Source organism: Acomys russatus, chromosome X, assembly GCF_903995435.1.
Source record: "Acomys russatus chromosome X, mAcoRus1.1, whole genome shotgun sequence".
In the NCBI taxonomy this organism is placed as follows: domain Eukaryota; kingdom Metazoa; phylum Chordata; class Mammalia; order Rodentia; family Muridae; genus Acomys; species Acomys russatus.
In genome coordinates this window covers 37,557,321-37,584,934 of record NC_067169.1, presented here as the reverse complement: position 1 = coordinate 37,584,934, position 27,614 = coordinate 37,557,321, and the positions used below count along the sequence as shown (strand labels likewise).

The following is a 27,614-nucleotide window of genomic DNA, read 5'->3' as shown; positions in this document are numbered from 1 at the left end:
TTGGATGGACTTCCTTAGCTCCCATCTATCACTTTCTCAGATATATATATATGACTAGATGTCTCTCATAAAATATCAGATTTTGATGGAAAAATATATAACTAACCATTGTACATAGACTCAGAGGATATTTTTTCATTGAAATAGTGAAGCTCATGAGTCAGTTGAATCTTTGTAGGTCGCATAGATTTGTTAAAACTAGAAATTCATTATATTTAATGATTTTTGAACACTTTTTAGAAAATCACTGCTGGACAAGAGCAGTTAAATGATTTACATAAGCTTATATTATACAAATTGTTTATCACTGCACGTAATTTATCTTATAAATATGTCCCTAGGGATCTTAAAGACCTAAACATTTCTATCACCTTCCAACTGTTTTCTGTCAGATACAAAGAAAGGTACTAAAATTAAAAAAATATTATCACATAATTCATGTCATATCTTGGTTCTTTACACTTTAAGAATGTGTGTCTCCTGGGGTATGTGAGGTCAATTGAATTTTTATGACTTTTTTCATTTGTCCACAGGATTATATTTTATTCCTTATTAAAAGTGATCACTGGAATGGGATGAAGAAAATATTTTCTCTGAACCATTCTCAGTTTCATCATTGATTTCTGAAAGATCTTACAACTGCAATTGAGAAATACTCATGCTATGATTCATATAGCTTCAAATTATTAACCATAGTATTATGGGCACACTTTGCTTAAATTACAAACATACAATAGCTTTTTGATACAATGATTCAGAACTGTTTTTTTTTTTTTTTTTTTTTCTATCTTGGAAGCCACTGATCTCCAAGAGCTCTTCATCTAAAGAGGTAAGCATATGGAATTCCCCACCTGTGCGTTAGTGTGTGAACTGGTTCTATGATTATGTTGTTCCTGGTCAGGGAACCAAACTGTTCAGAATGCAGGGGTGAAATTTTCCCAGTGCTATTCATGGGACTCACTCTATCAACCAGTATCTTGGTTCTCTGCCTCGTTCCATTTCTCTGCCCTGTCTTCCATGCTTTTTTTCTCAGCTTTAGGTTTGGAGATGCATTGCACGTGTATCAGTTTCAGCTGGTCACACCATGCACCTATGTGGTAAGTGAACTTACTAGGTTATACCCAAATTGTGTGTGTGTGTGTGTGTGTGTGTGTGTGTGTGTGTGTGTGTGTGTGTGTGTAAAACTAAAATAAAAATCACATCAGCTTTTGGGGATGTGGTAGGAGAAGTTGGAAGGACTCAAGATGGAAATAACATAGATTCAGTGTTCATGTACCAAATACATAAAAAATAACTATTGAGAAAAGAAGGAAAAGAGTAAATTAATAGCAGGAGGTCTGCATGCATCTACATATAAGGTGATGTTGGTGACTCAAAAAAAATACTGATAATATGATATGATAGTGCTATTGAAGGTTTTACTAATAATAAAAGTTTTAACAGTAATAACTAATGTAGCCATATTATTGTGCCATCTTTCCACATGCCACTTCACTAGATTTGCCATGGTGAACAAACTTCCAGTTTTTTCACTTATCTTACATAATTTCTATGTGGAGAAAAGATGATTGCCATCTTCACCTCTATCTGCATTTAAAGTGCTATAATGCCAGTTTTTGCCTTTGATATCTAATGCATCAATTCACTTTTTCCATTGGAATTGCATACTTGTGCTTAGCATTAAAATAATGACAAAAAATTAAATCTATCTTCCAAATTCTTAAAGAAAGGAAAATATCAAGGAAAATTATTAAATGAACTAATTTCAGTATGTTTGGTGATAATTTAAAAAAGTTTTTTCTGATAATTTCTATTTTAGAAAGTACTTTCCATTTTCTACATCTGAGATATGATATGCAATACACGGTAATATCTGTGCTATACTACTGCCATATATATTATTTTAATATAATTACTTCTTTCTTTAAAAATAAAAATAAAAATAAGCCAGGGATGGTGGCATATGCATTTAATCCTATCACCTTGAAGGTACAGTCAGGTAGACATCTGAGTTCAAGGACACCTTGGTCTACAGAGCTAGTTGCAAGACATTGAGGGCTATTAAGAGAAACCGTATCTTGGAAAACAAAGGACTAGGAGGAAGAGGATGAGCAAAAAGGAGGAGGAGCGTGAAAGCACCTTGATTTCTAAAACAATGTTAGAAAATGTTGTGTCTCTTAGCTCTTATTCTTTCTCAATATTCTCCCAGACTCATTGCCTATATCCTTGGTAAGATACATTTTTCACATCCTTTTTCAGTGATTCCATTTAGAAATAGCCAAAAATACTAATTAAAATGTTGGATAAGATAGAAATTTGAGTGGTACCTTCATCAAAAGTTGGCGTCTCTGCAGTTTCAGTGTCCACTGTAAAGACTTTTCACTCAGCTCCCATTCCCAAGTAGCAGCATCAATCATGGATCTAGGATTGGCATAGTTTGTCTGGTTCTCAAGTCTTTATAATATCTTTTCTCCTTTTGTTGCAAAGACTCCAAAGATGATGCTGGACTCTTCCCATGCCTATTTACTTCTGATATGCCTTACTATCCATTGTCTGCCATTATAGTATCCTCAACACTCATAACTAATTCCTCATATTTCTTTCTCTCAGAATATGGTTATTCTTTGCTATGAGAGGTTATTTTGTGGACTGTTTAGCAGTACCTGTGTTTCTACCCACTAAATGCCAGTAATAATTTCAGTTTATCAACTAAAAATGTCTCTAGGTACTAACAGTTGTTCACTGTGAAAAATTGCCTCTCCGAGGGAACCACTGCATAAAATGTATAAAACACTGTATTTTCCTGGCAGAATACTATTCTTTCAAACTATATTTAACCCATAATTGAAAACATAGTACGAATACACTCAAATAATAATATCTCTTTTTGTATAAGAGTAGTGACATTTGTAACCAGAACAAAATTGATAGGTAAATTAACAAATGCAGATATTTTAGGTATACTTGGGGCAGGTAGGAATAGGAGAGGTAGTTATCAGGAAGGGGAAATTAATGGAGGGGGAGAGTATAGGAAGAGCCAGCTGTAATTGGGGAGCATTTGGACAATGGAGTAAACACTTCCTGGAATTTATGAAGGTGACCCTTGTGAGGACTTCTAGTAGAGGATGCAGAGTCTGAATTGGGCATCTTTTGTATAAGTCGAAGCTGCTAGTGGTGGCACTGGGCTGCATTTCTTTGAATTGATGGATGAGGGGTTCCCATGGAGATCTTAAACAACAGGATAATGTTAGGACAGAGGGTAGCTCTTTAGAGCTGACAGTAAGACCACATTGCCATGGATAATATCCACATGGGTAATTGCACATAGAGGGGTTGAGCTGGTACTTTCATGGAACCTTCACCTCTATGTTCTATTCTCTTTGGCATGTAGAGATATGCTGAAGGCTATGGGAAGAGAAATCTGGACACCAAACCAGCCACAAATCCATTGGCCAACATATTCTTCTTGCAAGATATGCTAAGGCAATGGTGGCACAGAACTGGAGGGAATGGCCAGCCAATGTAAGGTTTAACTTGAGACCCACAGCATAAGAGGGTGTCCATGTCCTACACAGAGACCTAAGGTTGAACCAAACACATTAGGAAAAATGTCAATGAAATGATTCCTAATAATATTCAGCTTGGTGTCTTTCCCAGTCCATTAGTCTTCAGAGAGGCTTTCTCTGGCAGTAGATGGGAAGAGGTACAGAGACACATACCCAGACATTATGCAGAGAGAGGCTAAATTATAGGACATCATTGGGTCTACCTACTTGGAGCTCAAGAAAACCCTTTGAAGAGGTGGAAGAAAGATTGTGGAATCAAAAGGGATGGTGGATACCAGAAGAAGAAGGCCCACTCAATCATCTAAGTGGGGTTCATGTGGGTACATAGAGACTGAAGAGGCAAATACAATGCCCATATGGGTCTATACCAGATCCTCTCTGTATATGTTATGGCTGTTAGCTTGGTATTTTAGTGGGACTCCTAACAGTAGGAATTGGTGTATCTCTGACTCTTTTGCTTGCACTTATGACCCTTTTCCTCCTATTGGGTTGCCGTTTTCAGCCTCAATATGAGAGCTTTTGCTTTGCCTTATTTTTTATTGTGTTTGTTGGTCATCTCTTGAAGTCATGTTATTTTCTGAAAGAAAACGAAGCGGGATTAAATCTGAGAGAATGAGGAGAAATGGGAGGAGACTGTGAGGAGTGGTGCAAGGGGAAATACAAAATTAAAGCAAAAAGTTTAAAAATGAATTATATGAAAATGATGTATAATATTTGAATTTGTTTGTAGGAATTTAACATATGTAGTATTTCCCAGCTAACACTTTTATCTGTTTAACCATCATAGGGCCTTGGAATTACTTCATTTTTTTTGATGACTTGTAAACAAATGTATAAAATTAGTCATGTCTTAGTTTAGCTGATATGAAGAAACACAATAACATGCAAAATTATAGAAAGAAAAATAAACAATATTACTGCTTCTTTTTGTGTTTCTCACCACAACCTGTGGACAAAACATATTTTCCTTAGCACTAATGCTTTCTCAGAAAAAAGGATAATGGTATCATAGACTACATTTCATGTTAATTAACTAGAATTTTAATCTATTAATTCTTCCATTGTTAAATTTAATTAACTACATTCTTATCTGGTTTTAGTAGTTAAAAATCAGAGATAATTATATCACATACTTTTCACAAATTTTACTAATATAACAATGGATATCACTAAAATTACATTTATATTCTGTATCCTTTATTTTTACCTATAGGCAAGTAATGCCTAATTTTAACTAAGTGATGAAAGAGAGTAAATTTGTAAAGATATCATGTCTAATAGATACACATGTTAGCATGTAATTTTCATATCTATCTTATATAAATGAAGATGGATTATATAACATATTATATAATAATAATATATACATAAATTTGTACTTAGATGATTATCATGTTTAATATGATAATTTATAGTATTTGTAGATCAGACATTTTCTACAGCAGTTGTTTTCAACTTCCTAATACTTTGACCCTTTAATAGAATTTGTCATATTGTGGTAACCCCCAACCATAATTATTTTTTTTATTTTTTAATATCTGTAATTTTGCCACTGTTATGAATCTTAATGTTAATATCTGATATGCATGATAACTGACATGAAGGTTATGTGATATGCAGCCTCCAAGAGGATTGTGACCCACAGATAAAACTGATTTAAAATAACTTAAGAAAAAATCCTTTATGCATGTTGTGAGAGATTATTGAGATTAGGTACTTTAAAGTTGAAAAATTCACATTAAATAAAGGCAGGACCACACCATGTGCTGGGGTCCTGGACTAAAGAAAAATGAGAAATTAAAATGTGTTCTAGAATTCATTGTTATGCTGCAATGAGAACAGCAGCCTCAGGCACAGGCCTTTAACCCCAGCACAGAGGCAGCAGCAAGTGGATCTTTGTGAGTAAGCCAGCCTGGTCTACAGAGCTAGTTCAAGCACAGCCAACGCTACACAGGCTTTGCATAGAGAACCTGTCTCAAAAAACTAAAATATATTATTATTATTATTATTATTATTATTATTATTATTATTATTATTATTATTATTATTATTATGCGGTCTTAAGTTCATGCTCCCATGATGTCCTCTTCATGATGGACTATACACTCAGTATCTGAGACAAGATATATTTTTCCTTCCTCCTCATCTGTCCTTGTCAGGAATTTTGCCTCACCAAAAAGACAGGTAACTAATACATTTGATAATTCATTTTTATCATTCACATGCATGTCAAGCATGTGTTATATTTTAAGTATAGTGTTCATCTAATCAAGGTGTAATGCATATTAATCAAAGTGTAATATTCATCTTGCAACTGTTCCTCAACTAAATTGAAAGCACTTAATTAAAAAAATATTATGCTCCTTTTTGATACAAATATTCTTTCTTAAGATATAAAAGTTTTTAATAAATTCAACAACTTAATAATTCATATAAAGAAGTAAAAATCCTATTAGTAATATAAAAGGAAGAGATGAAAGTACAAATGATTACCAGTGGTTTGAGCCTTAATTTGGGTAATTGTCAAGTATGAGTCTGATTGTTCATCTGAAGGTATGTATGTTTAAGAAATGAGACAAAGTTAAACAAAAGGGCTGAATTTGTGTAAATACTTGGTGGCCATTTTTCATTCCAAATTAATAAATTTTAACCATGTGGTATTTTAAAAATAATCAGAGATCACTTTTCATAAAAATGAGAAAAAAGAAAATGAAAATATGTCGTAGGTTATATGGAAGTTCTCATTTAAATTTTATAAGACATTTGATTTTAAATATTTATCATCCATGTCATCTATAAATGTAATTTATATAGAGAGGAACATAATGGAAATTACATTTTGTTAACCAGATTGTTTTCCAAGAATGCCAAAAAAATTACGTTGGTGCACTTTTCTCTAGCTACAGAAACTTGAGTCTTTTTCAAACCAAGTTAATCACCAACCCTATGAAGGATTTCCTAAGCCTCACAGGCAGAATTGGAAGTGTCACCTATATATCCATATCCCCATTTTAACATCTGTTACATACTTTTAAAATTTACATACAAGTCTTGACAGTTTCCCTGTGTACTTCTCTCAGGCAAAGACCCTATGTTGTTTGAGTTTATAATCATGGGAGTAATTCTACACACACACACACACACAGACACACACACATACACACACACACAGAGAGAGAGAGAGAGAGAGAGAGAGAGAGAGAGAGAGAGAGAGAGAGAGAGAGAGAGAGAGAGAGAGAGAGAGAGAGAGAGAGAGAGAGAGAGGCCATACACAATGCATTTATGAAATTCAATTGAACTAAATATGTTGATTATTTTGAATTGGGAAATGTGTTAAAACTTGAATCCTTTAATTCATGATGGCATCACTGTTGACCAAAAAGAAGAGGAAGAGGAGGAGGAGGAAGAGGAGGAGATCACAGGAACACAGACTATGTGGAATACACTGGTACTCCATAGTTCAGAATTATCAGAATGATCTAAGTGGATTTTACAATACAGACTTTTTAAAAGGCTATTAGTTCTCTAAGATTATTTTCTTTTGTTGATTTTGACCCAATTTGATTTCCTGATTGTAGCAGTAATGTTGGTTCTCTGTGCCCTGTGTGTGTGCGCGCGCACGCATGCGTGTGCGTGTGTGTGTGTGTGTGTAATAAAATACTATAATATACATATATACATATCCTGTGTATATATGTGTGTGTGTGTAAAAGTGGGGAGGAACAACAGAGATTAAAATAATATACTTTCCTGATTTCAAAGAATGCCTTGTTTTTAGAGAGTATTATTTTTGTTATTGATTATCTGGATAAAAACATAAGAGAAAAACATTCTCCATGAACATAAAATATCCAAGGAGAAACAGATCATACCTGCACATCAAATTAAATTCATAGAAACATTTTGAATGAAGAAATAGCTTTAAAGCAAGGAATGTTATTCCTGCATATTTTACCTTTTCTTAAGAAATTAATATATAAATTGAACTAATCAGTAAGAATATTGCAGTTTAAGGGTATTTTCCTTCTACCTACAATCCCCAAAGAATTAGATGCATGTTCCAGTATGCTACAATTTTTTAGTTAAAGGCTAAGAACTTACATTCTTGCCTTGAATTGACTAATGTTTACTCAATAAATCTTGACGATTCTGCCATGCTTTTCTATGAGGTACCATAAAATATTATGAATGAATAAGACACACACATGAAGCAGTATAATTTATACTCATATATTCAAGGTGAAAATATCCAAAACCAGCTAGTATATAGATTAGTTCACTGTTAATTGTAAGAGGAAAGTAGACAAGAGAAGTGAGTTTTCATTAAGATAAAAGATCAAGGTACAAATTAGAAAACTAATGAGTTGATTAACTACTGTCAAAGTAAAAAACAAGAGCCCACTTCACATCTTTGTAGTACTTCTGGAAGAATGAATATTGCAGCACATGTGCTTTATTCCTGTGAAAGCAAGTTTGCCTTGGACTAAGTAAACCTGACCTATGTGGTTCTGTAGTGTTTTCCATTTGAAGAGTTACAATTGTTGAAGGTTACAATTAATAACACTTTTGTTTATCTCTTTTTTTTTTTTTTTTTTTTTTTTTTTTTTTTTTTTTGTTTGTTTTTTTTTATTAATTTATTCTTGTTACATCTCAATGTTTATCCCATCCCTTGTATCCTCCCATTCCTCCCCCCCCATTTTCCCATTATTCCCCTCCCCTATGACTGTTCCTGAGGGGGATTACGTCCCCCTATATATTCTCATAGGGTATCAAGTCTCTTCTTGGCTACTTGCTGTCCTTCCTCTGAGTGCCACCAGGTCTCCCCCTCCAGGGGACATGGTCAAATGTGAGGCACCAGAGTATGTGAGAAAGTCGTATCACACTCTCCACTCAACTGTGGAGAATATTCTGACCATTGGCTAGATCTGGGAAGGGGTTTAAAGTTTACCTCCTGTATTGTCCTTGGCTGGTGCCTTAGTTTGAGCGGGACCCCTGGGCCCAAATCTGCCTATCATATTGTTCTACTTGTAGATTTCTAGGACCCTCTGGATCCTTTTATTTTGCTGTGCTCCCATGCGTCTTACACCCATCAGAATGGCTAAGATCAAAAATTCAAGCGACACCACATGCTGGCGAGGATGTGGGGAGAGAGGAACACTCCTTCATTGCTGGTGGGAATGCAAACTAGTACAGCCACTTTGGAAATCTATCTGGTGCTATCTCAGAAAAATGGGAATAGGGCTTCCTCAAGACCCAGCTATTCCACTCCTTGGAATATACCCAGAAGATGCTCCAGCACACAACAAGAAAATTTGCTCAACCATGTTCATAGCAGCCTTATTCATAATAGCCAGAACATGGAAACAGCCTAAGTGTCCCTCAGTAGAAGAGTGGATAAAGAAACTGTGGTACATATACACTATGGAATACTACTCAGCTATTAAAAACAAGGAATTCCCGAAATTTGTGGATAAATGGATTGAGCTAGAAATGATCATAATGAGTGAGTTAACCCAGAAGCAGAAAGAATCAAATGGTATATACTCACTTATATCTGCATACTGTTTTATCTTCTTTAATGAGAGAACAAAGGAGAGAAAAGGGAAAGGAGTGAATGAAAAGAGAGAAGAGATACATATCTATTTAGAGTTATAGTTTTTCTTTATATGATACCACAAAATGTTGGGTGTGATGGCACATGCTTTTAATCCCAGTGAAATGATTACAAAGATATCTAGAATAGTGTAATTGGTGAATTCTGGGCTAATGAGTGACCTCATTTCAAAATGATAAATGTGGCTTTTGAATAAAATATTAAGAGCCATTCTCTGGCTTCTACACATGCTCACCACAAAAAATTAAAATATTTACAATCTGGCCCTTTTCACAATTCTGGAAGGAATTGTGTCTGTTGATGGTATGATAAATAAATGATAACGTAATCTTGCTTACATGTATTTTATTTAGAAGTAAATATCTTTTTATATTTTTTCAGGCAAGAGTTTAATTTAAAATTTACATGAATAACTGAAGCAAAAGTAACCATGCTTGGTAGCATAAATAGCATCAAGATGGGTGTGCTTCCACAAAATATTCAAGCGTTGAAAACTAGAAACCTGGTACTTTGGAGAAAAAAAAATATGGGCATGTTCTCTTTAAATGTTAGAACAAAATATAACCCTTACATTAACCCATAAAATTTATTGGTTGATTCCACTTAATACTCCTGTTGGGTGAATATGGTATATAAAGATATTCTAAGTAAATCTTCTGAGACTTTGTTAGTTCCATAGAATTCCAAACTAATTTAGATATTTCAATCACAGTTTCAAAAATGAGACTAAAAGTAAATGATGGTTAGGTGTCTGATAGTATGTAATAAGATGTACTTAAAATTGATAAAATAATTCATGTTTTACTGACAACATTGACGACACACTGGTTGTCAGGGTCTTCCTCCAAATATAAAGCTGGTTCAAACATAGGGCTCTGTTCCACATGCTCCTATAATTGGAATTATCTGTCCTCATGTCATTAACTGAATGTTTCCTGTTTCTCAAAAAGGTCTTAAAATTACATTTTCATGAAGTCTCAAAGTGGTTTTCATGATTATTTCCTTTAAATTTCTGCATAGTATCTTCTATCTTCTAAATAGACTTACTGATTAAATATGAGCTTCTGGAGACCATTACTCTTTTTTATCTTGTAAAGAGGGACTAAAATATTGTTAAGAATGTGATGGAAATTCAATATGTGTACACATGCCTTTATCTTGAAAGTTTAGACTTCTTAGTGGTTCATATGAGGTATTAAGGATGGATATTAAGGCGTGAATCCATTTTTCCTGCCATCAAGGTATTCCTAGTCTGGTAATTTTGACAACATATAAATAAAAAATTCAGCACTCAAGTAAAAAATCATTTGATTTAAAAGCTAAGTATTACTATAACTTTTTATAGAAAAGAGTAGTAATACCAATGTAGTGGAGATGCTAGAGTCAGACAAGAGTTATTGTAGATTAGTTGTTAACTGAGTATAAAATAGGAGGCAAGGGATGAATATGTTAGGCAAGTACTTGTTTCACAAAGCATTCATATCAATAATGACTTAAAGAATTAGGGGAATAATGGGAGGTTCCCCTTTTCTGAAGAGAAAAGGAGAAGGAGCAGATGGGGGAGGGAAAGTAGGGATGCCTGGAAGGAGAGGAGACTGGAAATTGTGGCCAGGTATAAATAAATAAATAGATAGATAGATAGATAGATAGATAGATAGATAGATAGATAGATAAATAAAATAGGAAAACACATGTGTCTAACAATGATCAATTTTTCTGACATCCACATTCATTTTTCATTGCCTCCTCAAATATTCATCTATATATTAAACAAACATCTCAAAAGTAACTTATGAAAACTGTTTAATGTCTTTGCAAACTTTTGCATTCCTTTTATAAACTTAATTTTTCATTAGTTTATTCAACAAACCCTTATTGAATGTTTATTATTCTCTTAGTTCAATAGAGTGCAGTGTCCTCTCCCTTTGCAAATGATTCAGAAACTGAGAAAAAAAGTGACTGTTTTCTCAGACTCTATCTTACATTCATTCAACCTTGTCTGATTTCTCTACTTCTTGCATTATTACTACCACTAATTTGGATAAGATAATCCTTATGCTAAAATTACTCAGTCTAATTCTCCCTTCAGATTTTGTCTTGTCTGAAGATTTCTGCATATTTCATCAAGAGATTTTATCCTGAATTAACATCTGCTTCTTGACTTTTGTAAACCTTCCAGTCCACCAATGCCTTCCTAATCCTTTTCTCAGAAAAAAATTATAACTTTTGAAAAGGCACCAAAAACACCAGATGATACAAGATCTAGATTCTCTGCAGCTTGGTTTCTAATTGCCTTCATTCCAAATATATCCCACTCTTTCCTCCTTTATTTCCTTAAAAATCTGAATTTTTACTATTAGGGATCTGCATTTTCATGGGGTATTTTTTCTGCTACCCAATTATTTTGTGTATTTGATTATCTAATATATATCAACTTCTGTTTAAATAACAGTTATTCAGAGCTTTCTGAGTCTCTATATATCAAGTAATTTTCACCTTTTATTTCATTCTCTGTCATCTTTCACATTCACCCCTCTTTCTTTTACTTCTTTCAACTTTCTATTCATCTCCATTGCTTTCTCACCTTATGAAACTCATCATGGATAATTGTTTGCAAGATGGCTGACATGGAAGCTGTGATTATTTGCCTTATATGTATATTTATCCACATCATCTAGTTATAAGTAATACTAAAATGGAGAGAGATGGTTACCTATTTGTTGGGTGAATAGTTATGATTTAAAGTGAAAAATATAAAGCAATAGATTGAAAGAAATAAGTACATAAGTGATGAGAAACACATGATAAATACTTTGAGAAATATTGTGGGGGTTGTAAATTTGAAAAAGAAAGGGCAAAGATATTGGGAGAATGGCACAACCATCAGTATAAATGAGAAATATAAAAATGGAAATAACATAGAGGATGTTAAAGGGTACTGAAACATATTGGAATAATTGAGCATTTGAGACCTACAAATTAAAACAACATTTTCACAAATGTGAGGCTCATCAATCCTCTAAACAAAATTTCTCAAGATCAATTGTTACAATTAAGTTGAATAAAGTAATTTTCTATACACCAAGAATACTCATTTGAAATCTATTAATAGGTTTTACTATTGTTTAAGTATCAGATATATATGCATTTTAATGTATAGTCATATTTTATAATAATTATTCACTTAATATACATCTATGGTATAAAAATATATCTGCATATTATCAGCTTGTTATTATAATCAAGCAAATTAATGTACCTATCCTAAGAAGTTAAGTATTTATTAAGTAGTAAGGACAGATATAGTATAATAATTTAGTAAAAATATAAATATAATACAACATGAACAGACATATTCCTCATATTTTGTTTTAGTTTTTATTTTACCTTATTTATTGAGAAGATTCTATCACATATCTTGAACTGGATTAACCTTTTGATACTCCTGACTCTACCTCTCAAGTTATGGTATTATCAATTGGAATCATACTTTTTAAATTTTAATTGTAATATTTGTATTAGCTTTTTGTGAATTTATTTATTTATTTTTTAAATTGATTAATAAGTTTAATTACATCTACAATACCATTATCCATGTAGCATTACATTAATAGGCAGGGATGAAGATCACTGTGGTTGTGAATTTATTTTAAGCATACAATGTATGTTGATAATGTTCACCTCCATATTTTCCAAATTCCTTCCAGATCCTCTCCAGCTCCATTCATTATTTTTTCAGTTAACTTTCATCATGTCTTCTATGATGGTCTCCATGTCCAAATGCATTCTCCATTACACTCTTTTTTTGCCCCTCTTTTTTCCTTCTTTTTCCAGTGTCAAAAACCTACAGCATGAATAATTTAATCTAGCAAATTTACTTTACATTATTTAGGACAAATTGAATGAAATGCTTGTACTATCATGGAAGCTCCTCTTTCTATTTTTTTTTTTAATTTGTTCACTTTACATGCCAATTGTAACCTCTCCTATGTCGCCTTCCAGTCCCAGTCTCCATCTCCCATCCTCCTCCACAATTTCCTTAGTTCTCAAGTAGGGGACCTCAGCCTATCAAGTCTCATCTGGACTGCCTGTATCCTCATCCTCTGTGGCCTGGCAAGGCTGTCCTGCCATGGGGAAGTAGTGACCAATGAGTTGGTACCAGAGTTCATGTAAGAAGTAACCCCTACTATTCATACTATGGGACTCACAAGGAGACTGTGCTGCCTATTGACTACATATGAGCAGAGTTTCTAGGTCCTCACCATGCATTGCTCTTGGTTGGTGCATCAGTCCCCGCAGTACCCCCACTTCCCCTGCCAGAAATTCTAGTCTCCATTGGACTCCTTGAGGAGCTCCTATCCACTCCAGGTCCTTTTATCTCTCAACTCTTCCATAAGACTCTCTGTACTCCACCCTGAAGGGTCCTCCTTGTTCTTTACCTTCCTTATGTCTATGTATTGTACTGTGGTTATCCTGTATTACATGGCTAGTACCCACTTATAAGTAAGTATATACCATACATGTCTTTCTGGGTCTGAGTTACCTCACTGAGGATGATCTATTCTAGTTCTATCCATTTGCCTGCAAATTTCAAATTTTCCTTGATTTTTAATAGAACATGATGCTCCAATGTTATAAAGAGTTTTGGGTGACTGTTCAGGCATTCAGACAGCAAACCATCTCCGTCATTTTTCATTGTTGTTTTATTTTGTTTTAGAAGCTGCTAACCTGCACTTCCTGTTTAATCAGGTAGTTAATTTTATTTCTTCTCGAGTCCCTAATGGGGTTGGGGACCAGATAGTTTAGCTTTACAATTAAGCTTACTTGTTTAGGAGTTAAGATGTTTTTATGTCTAGAGGTTTTAAGTTGATAGAAATGAGATATAATAGATATTGATTTACATTCAGAATTTTAGATTCACCAAGATAGGAAATATGTTTTCTTCAAGGTTGTCAAATACAAATAGCCAAAACACTATGAATGTAACATTTATATAATTCCTAACTGTTTTCTGGTTCTTCTTGCTGTATGTAGTTTAATATATATGTATACATATACATATCTGTATATATAGTGTATATATTTGTGTGAAAAAGCATAAATGTATAGGTTAAAAAGTATTTAAACAAATAAAATACTATTTTTTTTAATAAAAATAGATGAGTAGTATTTCATTGTGTAAATATACCACAGTTTCTTTATATGTTCTTTGGTTGAGGGACATCTAGATTGTTTCCAGATTCTGGCTATTATGAATAAAGCTGCTATGAACATATTTAGGCAAATGTCCTTGTTGTATGCTGGAACATCTTTCAAATATATACACAGAAATGGTATTACTATGTCTTGAGGTAGAACTATTTCCAATTTTCTGAGAAAGTGTCATAGTGATTTCCTAAGTGGTTGTTAAAGGTTGCACTCCCACCAGCGTGGAGGAGTGTCTTCTTTCTCCACATCCTTGCCTATGTGCTGTCACTTGAGTTTTTGATCTTAGTCATTCAGACAAGTGTAAGATGGAATCTCATAGTCGTTTTTATTTGCATTTCCCTGATGACAAGGGACTTAAGCATTTTATTAATTGTTTCTCTGCCATTCTATATTCCTTTGTTAAAAATTCTTTTAGTTCTGTATCCCATTTTTTAAGTAGGATCATTTGGTTTGGTGGTACTTAATTTCTCGATTTTTTAATATGTTTTGGATATTAGCTGTTTATATGGTTGGTGAAGATCTTCCCAGCCCGTAGGCTGTCATTTTCTTCTGTTGACAGTATAGTTTGCCTTACAGAAGATTTTCAGTTTCATGAGGTCCCATTTATTAATTATTCATCTTAGAGCCAGAGATATTGGCATTCTGATCAGGAAGTTGTCCTCTGTGTGCCAATAAATTCAGGGCTCTTCCCAATTTTTTATTCTAACAGATTTAGTGTGTCTGGTTTTATGATGAGGTCTATGATCAACTTCGACTTTAGTATTGTGCTGGGTGATACATCTTTCTACATGTGGATGTCCAGTTAGACCAGCACCTTTTGTTGAATATGTTCTGCTTTTATTCATTGTATGTTTTCGGTTTCTTTGTCAAAAATAAGATGTTTATGGATGTGTGGATTTATTTCTGGGTCTTCTATTTGATTCTATTGATCCACCTGTCTGTTTCTATGCTAGTACCATGCCATTTTTTTAATTACTATTACTCTATAGTATAGCTTTAGATCAGGCATGGAGATACCTCCAGAAGATCTTTTGTTTTAGAGAATTGACTTAGGTATTTGGAGTTTTGTTTGATTGATTGTTTGATTTTCCATATGAAGATGAGAGTTATTCTTTCAGGGTCTATAAAGAATTGTGTTGGCATTTTGGGGGGGGTGGAATTACATTGAATCTGTAGATTGCTTTTCGTAAGATGGCCATTTTTACTATGTTAATCCTCCTGGTCCAGGACCATGGGAGATATTTTCATCTTCTGATGTCTTCTTCATTTTCTTTCTTGAGAGATTTGAAGTTTATTTCATACAAGTGTTTCCCTTCCTTAATTAGAGTTACACCAAGACACTGTATGTTTTTATGTCTATTGTGAAGGGTGTTGTTTCCCTAATTTCGTTCTCAGCCTGTTTTTCTTTTGTTAAAAGGAAGGCTACTAATTTATTGAGTTGACTTTGTATCCAGCCACTTTGCTGAAGGTGTTTATAAGCTGTAGAAGATCCTTGGTAGAATTTTTGGTGTCACTTATGTATATTATCATATTATCTGAGAATAGTGATATTTTGACTTCTTCCCTTGCAATTTAAATATCTTTGATCTTCTTTAGTTGTCTTATTGCTCTAGATAGGACTTCAAATAGTACATTGAAGATAGATGGAGAGAGTGGAAAGCCTTATCATGTCCCTGATTTCAGTGGAATTGATTTAAGCTTCTCTCCATTTAGTTTGATGTTGGTTATGGGTTTGATGTATGTTGCCTTTACTATGTTTAGGCCTTTTCCTTGTATCCCTGATATCTCCAGGACTTTTAACATAAATGAGTGATTTTGTCAAATGTTTTTTCAGCATATAAGTAGATGATCATGTGGCTTTTTTCTTTCAGTTTGTTTATATGATGGGTTAGATTGATGGATTTCTGTATTTTCAACCATTTTGCATGCCTGGAATTATGCCTACTTGGTCATGATGAATATTTTTATGTCTTCTTGGATATTATTTGTATGTATTTTATTAAGTATTTTTGCATAAATATTCTTAAGGGCAATTTGTCTGAAATTTTCTTTGTTGAGTCTTTGTGTGGTTTAGGGATTAAGCTGACTCTGTTCTCATAGAATCAGTTTGTTAATATTTCTTCTGATTATTTTTTGTGGAATAGTTTGAAGAGAATTGGTATGATCTCTTCTTTGAGGGTATGGTAGAATTCTGTACTGAATCCATCCAGCCTTGTGATTTTTTTGGTTGGAAGACTTTTGATGACTACTTCTATTTCTTTAGGAGACATAGAATTATTTAATTTGTTTACATTATCTTGATTCAATTTTGGTAATTCATAGATATCAAGAAAATTGTTCATTTCATTTAAATTTTCAATTTTGTGGCATATAGGCTTTTGAAGTAAGACTTAATGATTTTTTGAATTTCCTCGATGTCTGTTTTTATGTCTCCATTTTCATTTCTGATTTTGTTGATTTTAATACTCTCTCTCTCTCTCTCTGCCTTTATTTAGCTTAGCTAAAGGTTTGTCTGCCTTGCTGATTTTCTCAAGGAACCAGCTCCTGGTTTCATTGATTCTTGGAATTGTTCTCTTTGCTTCTAATTTATTGATTTCAGCTCAGAGTTTATCATTATACTTGCACTAATGTATGTTACCACAAACAGTAGCTAATAGCATAATTTTCTCCATTCTTTGTAATGATTTAATCATTTTTACTTTTTGCTAATAGCTATCCTGAAAGGTATGAAATATCTCTTTGGTTTGATTTAAAATTGATGTTTAGTCTACCAAATGTGCAGACTTCAATGTTGGTATTCAAGGAACATATAAATGCAAGAAAATGTGAGAGTGCCAATGACATACAAAAATTCTCCATTAATTAAACACCAAGAGAGGAAAATTTATGAATTATCAGAAGAGAAAAGAAACAGGTAAAAGTAAGCAGCAAGCATGTAGACCCTATAAGGTACTATTATTTAAAAAAATACACAATTGCTTTTCAATAATTTGCTTGATAGAATAAGAGCATCTAATATCAAAAGAACTCATGTTACCTGATTCTTTTGGATGTGGTTTAATATAGCAGAGGGATACAATATTATTAATGAGTCTAGACTTTCCAAATAAGAAAACATAGGTAGTAGGTAGGTAGTACATCCTTGAATTACAGACTCATAATACCTAGGTACAGTAATTTCTTAGAAGTTATATATGGCTTATAATGACATTTTGTTGTATCACCTTATGCTGGATTTTTAATTGAAGAAAAATTTAAGCTCTGCTTTATGGAAAAAAAACTGATGACCTCTAAGATCATCAGAGATTGGCCACTAGACACAAGGAGGATTACAAATATATCATTAAGAAATTTAAGTAGCTTCACATATATTACTGTCCAAGTGAAGATCTTTTTTATTGACATAGATAATGAGAAGAAAAAGTACCCTGGAAATGATTTGGGTTCATCCTGAGAAAGTCACTCTAGACTTGTCCAACAGTCCCATAGATACAAGAAGATAAATAAGGATGATCATCTTCCCTCCTTACTATGTATGCAATGTTGTGGTTTTTTTCTTTTGATAACAAAGAACAAATCTTGTCTTCTACAAATGACAACAAATGTAAGCAACAATTTCAATCTCATTTGCTTTATTCATTTTTCCCTGGGAACTACCTAGACAGCCACACTTTTCCTTACATGCTATATATAGTCCATAATATGTATGTGTGTTTAATGAAGGGCAGGCATATTGACTTAAGTGGAAGAAATATAGCTAATTAATAAGGTAACAGTTTTTAATTTGTGCTAACTTCCCTGGAAGCATCAATCCCATTGGATATATTTCCAGGAGCAGGTTATCTGGATGATATGGTCTATCTATGTTCAGGGTTGTAAAAGACCACCACACTGATTTTGGTAGAGCTGCATCTAGTTTCCATCTCATCAGCAGTGAATAAGTGCTCCCCTTTTGCCCTGTTTGTTTTAGCCCCTGGCAAAACTTCCTCCATTATACTCTTTCTCTTTCATCCCCTCTGGAGATTTCCACTACCAAAGCCCTACAGCAAAAATAATTTCACTACTGTAAACATATTTTACACTATTCATGTATAACCAAATGAAACAATTTCAATATCCTGGACCTTCCTCTTTAACACAGAATTATTTGATAGATAATTTTACATGCATGTCTAATTACCTATCTCTACCTATAACTCCATATTTCAGAACCTCTGATATTTTCAAACTACATTGAAATTTACAAAGTAATTTTTATAGCACAATATTATTAAACTTCAAGGAAAAATCTTGGTGCAAGCGGATTCTGAAGGACTTTTAAGACTTCACATAAAACTCATAGCCTTAGGGATAATAAATAATCATATAAAATCAGACATGTCATCCAAATGTATATTTTATTGGAGCAGGATTTACAATATAATGCACATGAAACATTATATCTGGCATATTATAGTAAGGTCATGAATGAACGATGCAAAGAATAAATGAGTCAGAAAATATGGGTGAATTAAATAAGCATTTTACATTAATTGTGGTATCATGAAATTATAATTTGATAAAGCTTTAAAATATATATATATATATATATATATATATATATTAAATAATAGGTAGTTTCAATCTTAGAAGTCTAATTTAGAAAAGCAAGAGTAGCCGGGCGTGGTGGTCCACGCCTTTAATCTCAGCACTCAGGAGGCAGAGGCAGGCAGATTGCTATGAGTTCAAGGCCAGCCTGGTCTACAAAACAAGTCTAGGACAGCCAAGGCTACACAGAGAAACCCTGTCTCAAAAAGCCCCCCCCCCAAAAAAAAGAAAGAAAGAAAACCAAGAGTATTAACAGTTTCCATAAATCTATTGTCTAAATAGTTTTATCTTTTTTAATTTTCACAAGACTCTTGAATGAGATTCTTTTTGCAGAACAGAGAATAGGACCTTTGAACAATATGTACAAAAGATAAAGCCAGAGTTAAAATCCAAGTTAGTTTAATTTGAGATAGATTATTTTTTTTCAAATAACTCTACCTTCAAGCTCTGTATTTTCCTGTAGATCACAAAATCTTCCACATTATCAAATATGTCATCAGTGGCTTGGCCTCTAATCAGGTACCAACTGAATAAAGATGCAATTTTTTGCACTTGGGTGAGGTCACAATAGTCTGGTTGTATTTACTTTAAGTTTACTCAGAACCTGTTTGAATGAGGTCCTTTTTAAAAACAAACTGAAAAAGTTTAATTGTCTGGGTAAACATTTTGTTAAAATTTAAATTTGTTTAAATAAAGGAAAGTCTTTATTTTGATATATTCATTAAAATTAATAATATCTGTACAAAAATCTTCAAAATTATAGTTATGCTTTTCAAAGTATCATATTTAGTGAACACTGTCTTCTGACCTAATTCTCAAAATGCACATACATACACAAATATCCGAGAAAAAGACACACACACACACAAACACACACAGAAAGAGAAAGACAGACAGAAAAACAGAGACACAGAGAGTCAGAGAGAGACAAACATACAGAGAGAGAGAGAGAGACAAAGAGAGAGAATGAAAACTTAGGATGTAAATTTACTAACTGGATGGAGAGGACACCAATTTATGTATGTATCAAGACAGGTTTATATTTTATATGTTAATGCTTTACTTTTGACATTTGGAAAAAAATACAATTTTATAAGTATACAGCACAGGTCTGTACTACAAATGAATAGAAATGCATTTTTGAAAAAATAACACATAAATATCTTATTAATCATATTCTATCAAATATATGTAGCAGGCTGACTGATTATAGTTTGATACATGCTTCTAACAAACATCTGTTAACTTACTGATCAAAAATCTCAAAATATTCTTATTCATGTAAATCCTGAAAATATTTCTGGAAAAAATTATTATTGTTTACCATTCTTACAAAAATATAAAAACATTATAATATTATTACTGGTATATATGAATGTGTAGATGTGAAAGAAAGAGACAGAGAGAGAGAGAGAGATTGAGGGTGGAGGAGGCAGAGAGAGAGAGAGCACGTCAGAGCGTACATGTAGATATCATAGAAATAACTTGCAGAGACTGTTCTCTTTCGACCTTTCGACCTTTAAAGGTACCCTTGTTTGACCTTTAGTCCTCAAGCTTGCCATGCAAGTACTTTTTCCCACTGAGGGATTGTGTTAGATCTCTCTGAAAAAATTTAATCTGTACATAAATTTTAAAGTGCACTTGTATGATTCAAGGCACATCTTCATACAGGCATTTAAAAATAAATACATATGTTGGCACTTGGCATACTTTGTTGATCAACTTTCTGTTGCTTCTAAAACAATAATATGAACATAAATATACTTATTTTTGTCATTCTATGAAATAAAAAAGGTTTGAATTGATGAATTTTTAGAACTATCTATAAAAGCATATAACTGGTCAACACATATATTTTATACAACCCTACATCTGACAAAGGTCTAATATCCAAAATATATAAAGAACTCAAGAAATTAAACACCACCAGGGCTGAATAACCCAATTGAGAAATGGAGCTTGGAACTAAACAGAGAATTCTCAACAGAGGAGTATCAAATGGCTGAGAAACACTTAAAGAAATGCTCAACCTCCTTAGTCATCAGGGAAATGCAAATCAAAACAACTCTGAGATTCCATCTTACACCCATCAGAATGGCTAAGATCAAAAACTCAAGCGACACCACATGCTGGCGAGGATGTGGGGAGAGAGGAACACTCCTTCATTGCTGGTGGGAATGCAAACTAGTACAGCCACTTTGGAAATCTATCTGGTGCTATCTCAGAAAAATGGGAATAGGGCTTCCTCCAGACCCAGCTATTCCACTCCTTGGTATATACCCAGAAGATGCTCCAGCACACAACAAGAAAATTTGCTCAACCATGTTCATAGCAGCCTTATTCATAATAGCCAGAACATGGAAACAGCCTAAGTGTCCCTCAATAGAAGAGTGGATAAAGAAACTGTGGTACATATACACTATGGAATACTACTCAGCTATTAAAAACAAGAAATTCCCGAAATTTGTGGATAAATGGATTGAGCTAGAAATGATCATAATGAGTGAGTTAACCCAGAAGCAGAAAGAATCAAATGGTATATACTCAGTTATATCTGCATACTAGCCCAAGGGGCATGTCCCACGAAAGCCTTCACTTACCAGGAAACTGGGACAGAGGGGAGGGCATCCTATTGGGACTCTAAATGAGAGACGCATGGGAGAATAGCAAAATAAAAGGATACAGAGGGTCCTAGAAATCTACAAGTAGAACAATATGATAGGCAGATTTGGGCCCAGGGGTCCCGCTCAAACTAAGGCACCAGCCAAGGACAATACAGGCGGTAAACTTTAAACCCCTTCCCAGATCTAGCCAATGGTCAGAATATTCTCCACAGTTGAGTGGAGAGTGTGATATGACTTTCTCAGGTACTCTGGTGCCTCACATTTGACCATGTCCCCTGGAGGGGGAGACGTGGTGGCACTCAGAGGAAGGACAGCTGGTAGCCACGAAGAGACTTGATACCCTATGAGAATATACAGGGGGAGGTAATCCCCCTCAGGAACAGTCATAGGGGAGGGGAATAATGGGAAAATGGGGGGGGGAGGAATGGGAGGATACAAGGGATGGGATAAACATTGACATGTAACGAGAATAAATTAATAAAAAAAAAGAACTCATGAAAAATATTTTAGTGAAAACACATCTACAATGAATTACATGAAGGTTGAAAATTTGTACACATACAGAACACTGTTATTAGTTTTATAATTTAGAGTGTTTTAGCATGAATGCCATCGATACTTCAATTTTTAAAGATATAAGAACTAATTTTTATTATTTATGTGGTCAGAGAGGAATTGAAATATTTCATTACAGTATTATTCTACTGTCACCTTTTCCATTTAGTCTATTTTATGGTATGTGTTAAATGTACAGGGTTATTCATTGTTAAAGCTCATTTATAATGACCTACCAGTTAATACATTATGAGACCTTCTATTCAGGTTTGGCTGAAAGCTGCAAGAAACCACAAGATTCATAACCAGTTATATTTCTTAGTCTTAATTATCCTTTTGTATGCTATAGAAGCAAGAATGGAAAATAAGCAGATGGCACAGAAACTACAGGCGAGAAAATAGTTCCAAACCACATATCCTTCTTGGGCAATTCAGTTTAGTAAATAATGTAAAACAAAGTACATATAGTTTCAGTTATGCATGGCTAACCCCTTATAAAATCTTCATGTGTCTTCCAGTTCCAAAACCTCTAGTGTGAACAACACTGTTTAAGAACTTCAGAGTCATTACCTATCATATGGAATATAACTTTGTGAGCTAGTAATATAGCTCACTTGGTGGACTGTGTAACTAGCATGCATGTAGAAGGCCCAGGATTAGCCCCCAAACTCTGTATAAACTGGGTGTGGTAGTGTATACCTGTAATCTTAGCACTTGGTGGGTTTGGGAGCATAAGACTCAGAAGTTCAAAGTCATCCTTCCTAATATAACTCATAATTAAATAGCTGTGTCATGAAATAGCACATGTTGTAGTTCTTGACGAATAGTCTTCCTGGTATTTGTTCCTAAATGAAATTCCAAGCTTTTTTCCCCTCACCTCCTCGACTTTGAATTTGTTTCTTTCAGCATAAAACAAGTCAATACGAAGAAGCCTACCACATGTTGGAGAGTCACTGTGTCAGAAAGCAGAGTTCTCATTTACGCTCATAATCTCAGTCATCCGCATGCCTCTCATCCTTTTCACCCTTTCACACTAGCTGTACGATAGCCTCATAGGTTAAACTTGAAAGAACAACTGAAGTTCAATGTATACCCATAGGAGGTGAATTACATAAACATGGACTGACACATGGATTTTGGTAAATCTTTAAGTGTTTGCATAATTCTAATGTGAAGGCAAGATTTTTAAATTCACTATTATAATCTAGATGAATACAATCTGACAACAATGAATAACAGAAATTCTCTCTGTTAAAAAATATATATATATGTATATATATTATCAGTAGGAGAAAAAGAATGTTACTTGAATAAAATAAATGTAAATTCTATGCTTTTACTTATCAATCTTAAAAATTCATTTAAATAAAAGTGATGTATCACAGGAGTTCAGGTCATCTACTGCTGTATAGCTAATCTGAGGTCAATCTGGACTATAAGATAACTTGTCTCAAAAAAAAAAAAAAAAAGGAAAGAAGAGAAAACAACTTAGCCTAAAACAGAAGAATAATATTAATAAAAGAATGTAAATCACAGATATACCCCAAAACGCATAGCACAGAAAAAAACCCAAATTGTTAAAAAATGTTATATAACACTCTTAATTTTATATTTTACACAGTTGAATGCATCTTTCCTCTCAAGACTCAGGAATGCAGTAGGGTTTTACTCAGAGATATTAAAATGTCTAATAAGACTAAATTTGTCATGAAAATATGTGACTCCTTCAGCACCTACTCTGGCTCCTACACTAGCCCCAGCTCCTGCCCCCAGCTGCAGACCCATCCAGGAGCACGGGGACTGGGGAGGCAGAGTTGGAAGTGGGGGGCCAGGGAGTGGTCGGGGAGATCTGGCTTGATCTTGCCTGAACCAGCAGCAGCGTGCTAGCCAGATGAAGGCATAAGTCCAGGGGCTGTCATGTGCCAAGAAGCTTGAGAAACTAGGGGTCTTCTCAGTTTGCAAGGCCAGTGAACCCTGCAAGTGTAATGGCTGGAAAAATCCCAAACCGCCCAGTGCACCCTGCATGGACCTTCAGCAGCCAGCTGCCAACCTGAGCGAGCTGTGCCATAGCTGTGATGACCCCTTGGTGGACCATGTGTCCCACCTGGAGAATGTGTCAGAGGATGAGATCAACCGGCTCTTGGGAATAGTAGTAGATGTAGAAAATCTATTCATGTCTGTTCACAAGGAGGAGCACATGGACACCAAACATGTCTATTTCTACCTCTTCAAGATCCTGTGGAAATGCATCCTGCAGATGACTAGGCCAGTGGTAGAGAGATCCCTAAGCAGCCCACCATTTGAGAGGGCTAACACTGAGCAGGGTGTACTGAATTTGTGCAGTACAAAGGTAGCCACCTGCCCATCCCCCATCCTCCCCCCACCCCCCGACCAGCCCGAAAGTGGCAGACAATGTTTAAGCTCTCAAAGATGTCCCTGCTCTGCCTTAACTACTGGAAGCTGGAGACACCTGCTCAGTTCCGGCAGTGGTCCCAGTTTGAGGATGTTGCAACCTACAAGATCAATTATACCAGATGGCTTTGTTACTGCCACATACCCAAGACCTGCAATAGCCTTCTCTGATACAAGACCACCCACGTCTTTGGACAAAGCCTTCTGCGGTCCATTTTCACTGTCACCCTCTGGCAGCTAATGGAAAAATTTCGGGTCAAGGACAAACTGACACCTGAAAAGAGGACCGGTATCCTTACTCACTTCCCCAAGTTCCTGTCCATGCTTGAGGAAGAGATCTAGGAGGCAAATTCTCCCATCTGGGAGTCTGATTTCACCATGCTACCCTCAGAGGGGACACAGATTGTGCCCCGGCCAGCCACAGTCAGTGCAGTAGTTATTCTCAGTATGCCCATCTTCTGTCCCATCATGGGTGGAGAGAGCAACAACCCACTGAGCCTAGATTCCGTGGGGGCTGATTCCGTGCTAACAGGAGAGAAGAGGAAGCTTCCTGAGAACCTGACTTGGAGGATGCTAAGTGGCTCCGTGTGATGGGTGATATTCCCATGGAGCTGGCCAATGAGGTCATGGTGACCATCACAGACTCTGCTGCCATGCTGGGGCCTGAGACAAACCTGCGTTCAGCCAATACAGCCCAAGACAAAACAGCTCGCGCTGAGGCATCATCAAATTCCATCCTATTGGCAACTCTCTGATGCCCAAGGCCAACCAGCAAGTGCTGCTCTGGCTTGTGGGATTGCAGAATGTCTACTCCCAGCAGCTGCTATGAATGCCCATGTAATATATTGCTCGCCTCGTCTTTGACCCGAAACATAAGACTTTTGGCCTTGGTCAAGGATGGGTGGATCATCGGTGAGATTTGCTTCCGCGTGTTACCCACACAGGGCTTCACAGAAATCGTCTTCTGTGCTGTCACCTCAAACGAGCAGGTGAAGGGCTTTGGCACCTCTCTGATGAGTCACCCCAAGGAGTACAACATCAAGCAATGCATCCTGTACTTCCCCACCAATGCTGATGAGTACGCCATTGGCTAATTCAAGAAGCAGGGCTTCTTCAAGGACATCAAGGTGCACAAGTGCCTCTATCTGGACTGCATCAAGGACTATGAAGAAGTGACACTGATGGAGTGCGAGCTGAATCCCTGGATCCACTGCATGGAGCTGTCCCACATCATCAAGAAGCAAAAAGAGATAATCAAAAAGCACAGATCCGCCAGGCTACCCTGGACTCAACTGCTTCAAGGTGTGTGTGAGGCAGATCCCTGCGGTGAGCGTCCCTGGCATCTGAGAGACAAGCTGGAAGCCATTGGGAAAGGAGAAGGGCAAGGAGCTGTACAGGACCCTCAAAAGCCTGCTGGCTCAGATCAAGCCACTCTCCAGCACCTGGCCCTTCATGGAACCTGTGAAGAAGTCAGAGGCCCCTGACTTCCCCATTGACCTGAAGACCATGATCGAAAGGTTGTGCAGTTGCTACTACGTGACCCAGATGCTTTTTGTAGCTGGCCTGCAGCGGTCATTGTCAACTGCTTGGTTGTGCAGTCCTCCAGACAGCGAGTATTGCCGCTATGCCAGTGCCCTGGAGAAGTTCTACTTCAAGCTCAAGGAGGAGCGGCTCATTGATAAGCAGTTCTCGACTGGGATCTGTAGTGTCCACCTCCGTCTCATCACATCCATTTGGGTGTTCCCAGGCCCCTTTCTTCCTGGCTCATCAGGAGTAACTCCAACCAGGGGCCCCAGATCTTGCAGACTCTTCGGCCTGCAACTCTGTTCCTACCTTCATTGCATCTGACCTTGGGAAGATGTCTGGTCTGGAGCCAGCCTTCACCCTTATAGAGCTCTGCAGGATGTGCGTTCTGAACCTCAGTCAGGTAGCTGTTTCCCAGGGCCAGGACTGTTCCCTGAGTAGCTGTGGCCTAGAAACAGCCCAGACTGGAGGAAACCTGAAGGCCGTGGCTTGTCCCTCGTTGTTTTTTCCATCTATCCCCCAGAACTGGGAGCAGGAGGACAATTCATTCCATGGCATTAATTCCTTGGAGGGAACAATAGAGGTTAAAAAGAAAAAGAAAAAGAAAAACATCTGGACCTATTACATGAATTTTGTTTCTGTTCTATTATCATGCCACATATAAGAAAACATAGGAGTATATTTTATGACTCCATTTGATAAATGTATAGCTATGTTTGTGTCTTTTTTTTCTTAATGTTTTTTCTCAAGTTCATTAACTCCTTTCCTTAATTTTTTAAAGAAAATTTACCCACTACTTTGTGTGTGTGTGTTGCAATATATGCACTTTGGTCACTTCCTCAAGTTTAGTTTACTTGGAGGATTTATTAAAGAAGTATAGACAATCAGTACTGGCATGGATGTCTGGAATTTTTACTTCTCAAATCAGTATAGTGACTGGAAACACACTGTTTTTAAATGCTCAGCTGGGGCAACATCTGAGGGAAGGAAGTAGTGGGGGTAGCTGCACAAAAACAAAGAAAGCCCACAGTAATCATGCTACTAGGAAAAATATCAATGGATATGCTTTCTCAGTCTAATTCTTTTGTTCTCTAATGTCTATGTATCTAAAGAGAACTCAATACTAGTATGAAATTTCTTCTTTAAAATAAAACTATACTTAAACCCAGAAAGTTCAAGGTTCATTGTCAAGAGGCCTAAAGCTTAAGGGACTATTAAGGGAAAAATAATCTGAAACGTTTTTGAAGAATTATGCCACAAATCAATATTTTAGACACTTTGAAGATGGTCCCCCTTGCTTTTCAACTTTCACACTTTGGAGGCAAAGGATATATATGTTTATATTCTCTCTTTTTTAAAAATAAATCGTTTCCAATTTGGCATCTTTTTACTAGAATCTCCTATTGCAAATGTTAATTTTTATAATTGACCAGGACCGCAGCAGTCGGAAAATAGAGGAGACAAGAGTACAAATGTCATTCAGGGTCATTTTGTGTGATTGTATTACAGGAAGGCATGACATCT

At 35.5% G+C, this 27,614-nt stretch overlaps 1 protein-coding gene and 1 pseudogene across 10 annotated transcripts in view; one reads left to right on the top strand and one right to left on the bottom strand.

The window, feature by feature from the left end:
* The window catches only part of Dmd (dystrophin), a 2,465,896-nt gene that overhangs the window by 1,041,594 nt on the left and 1,396,688 nt on the right, over positions 1-27,614 (bottom strand). The window lies entirely within an intron of this gene.
* Positions 6,096-26,414, top strand: LOC127184590 (histone acetyltransferase KAT2A-like; annotated as a pseudogene).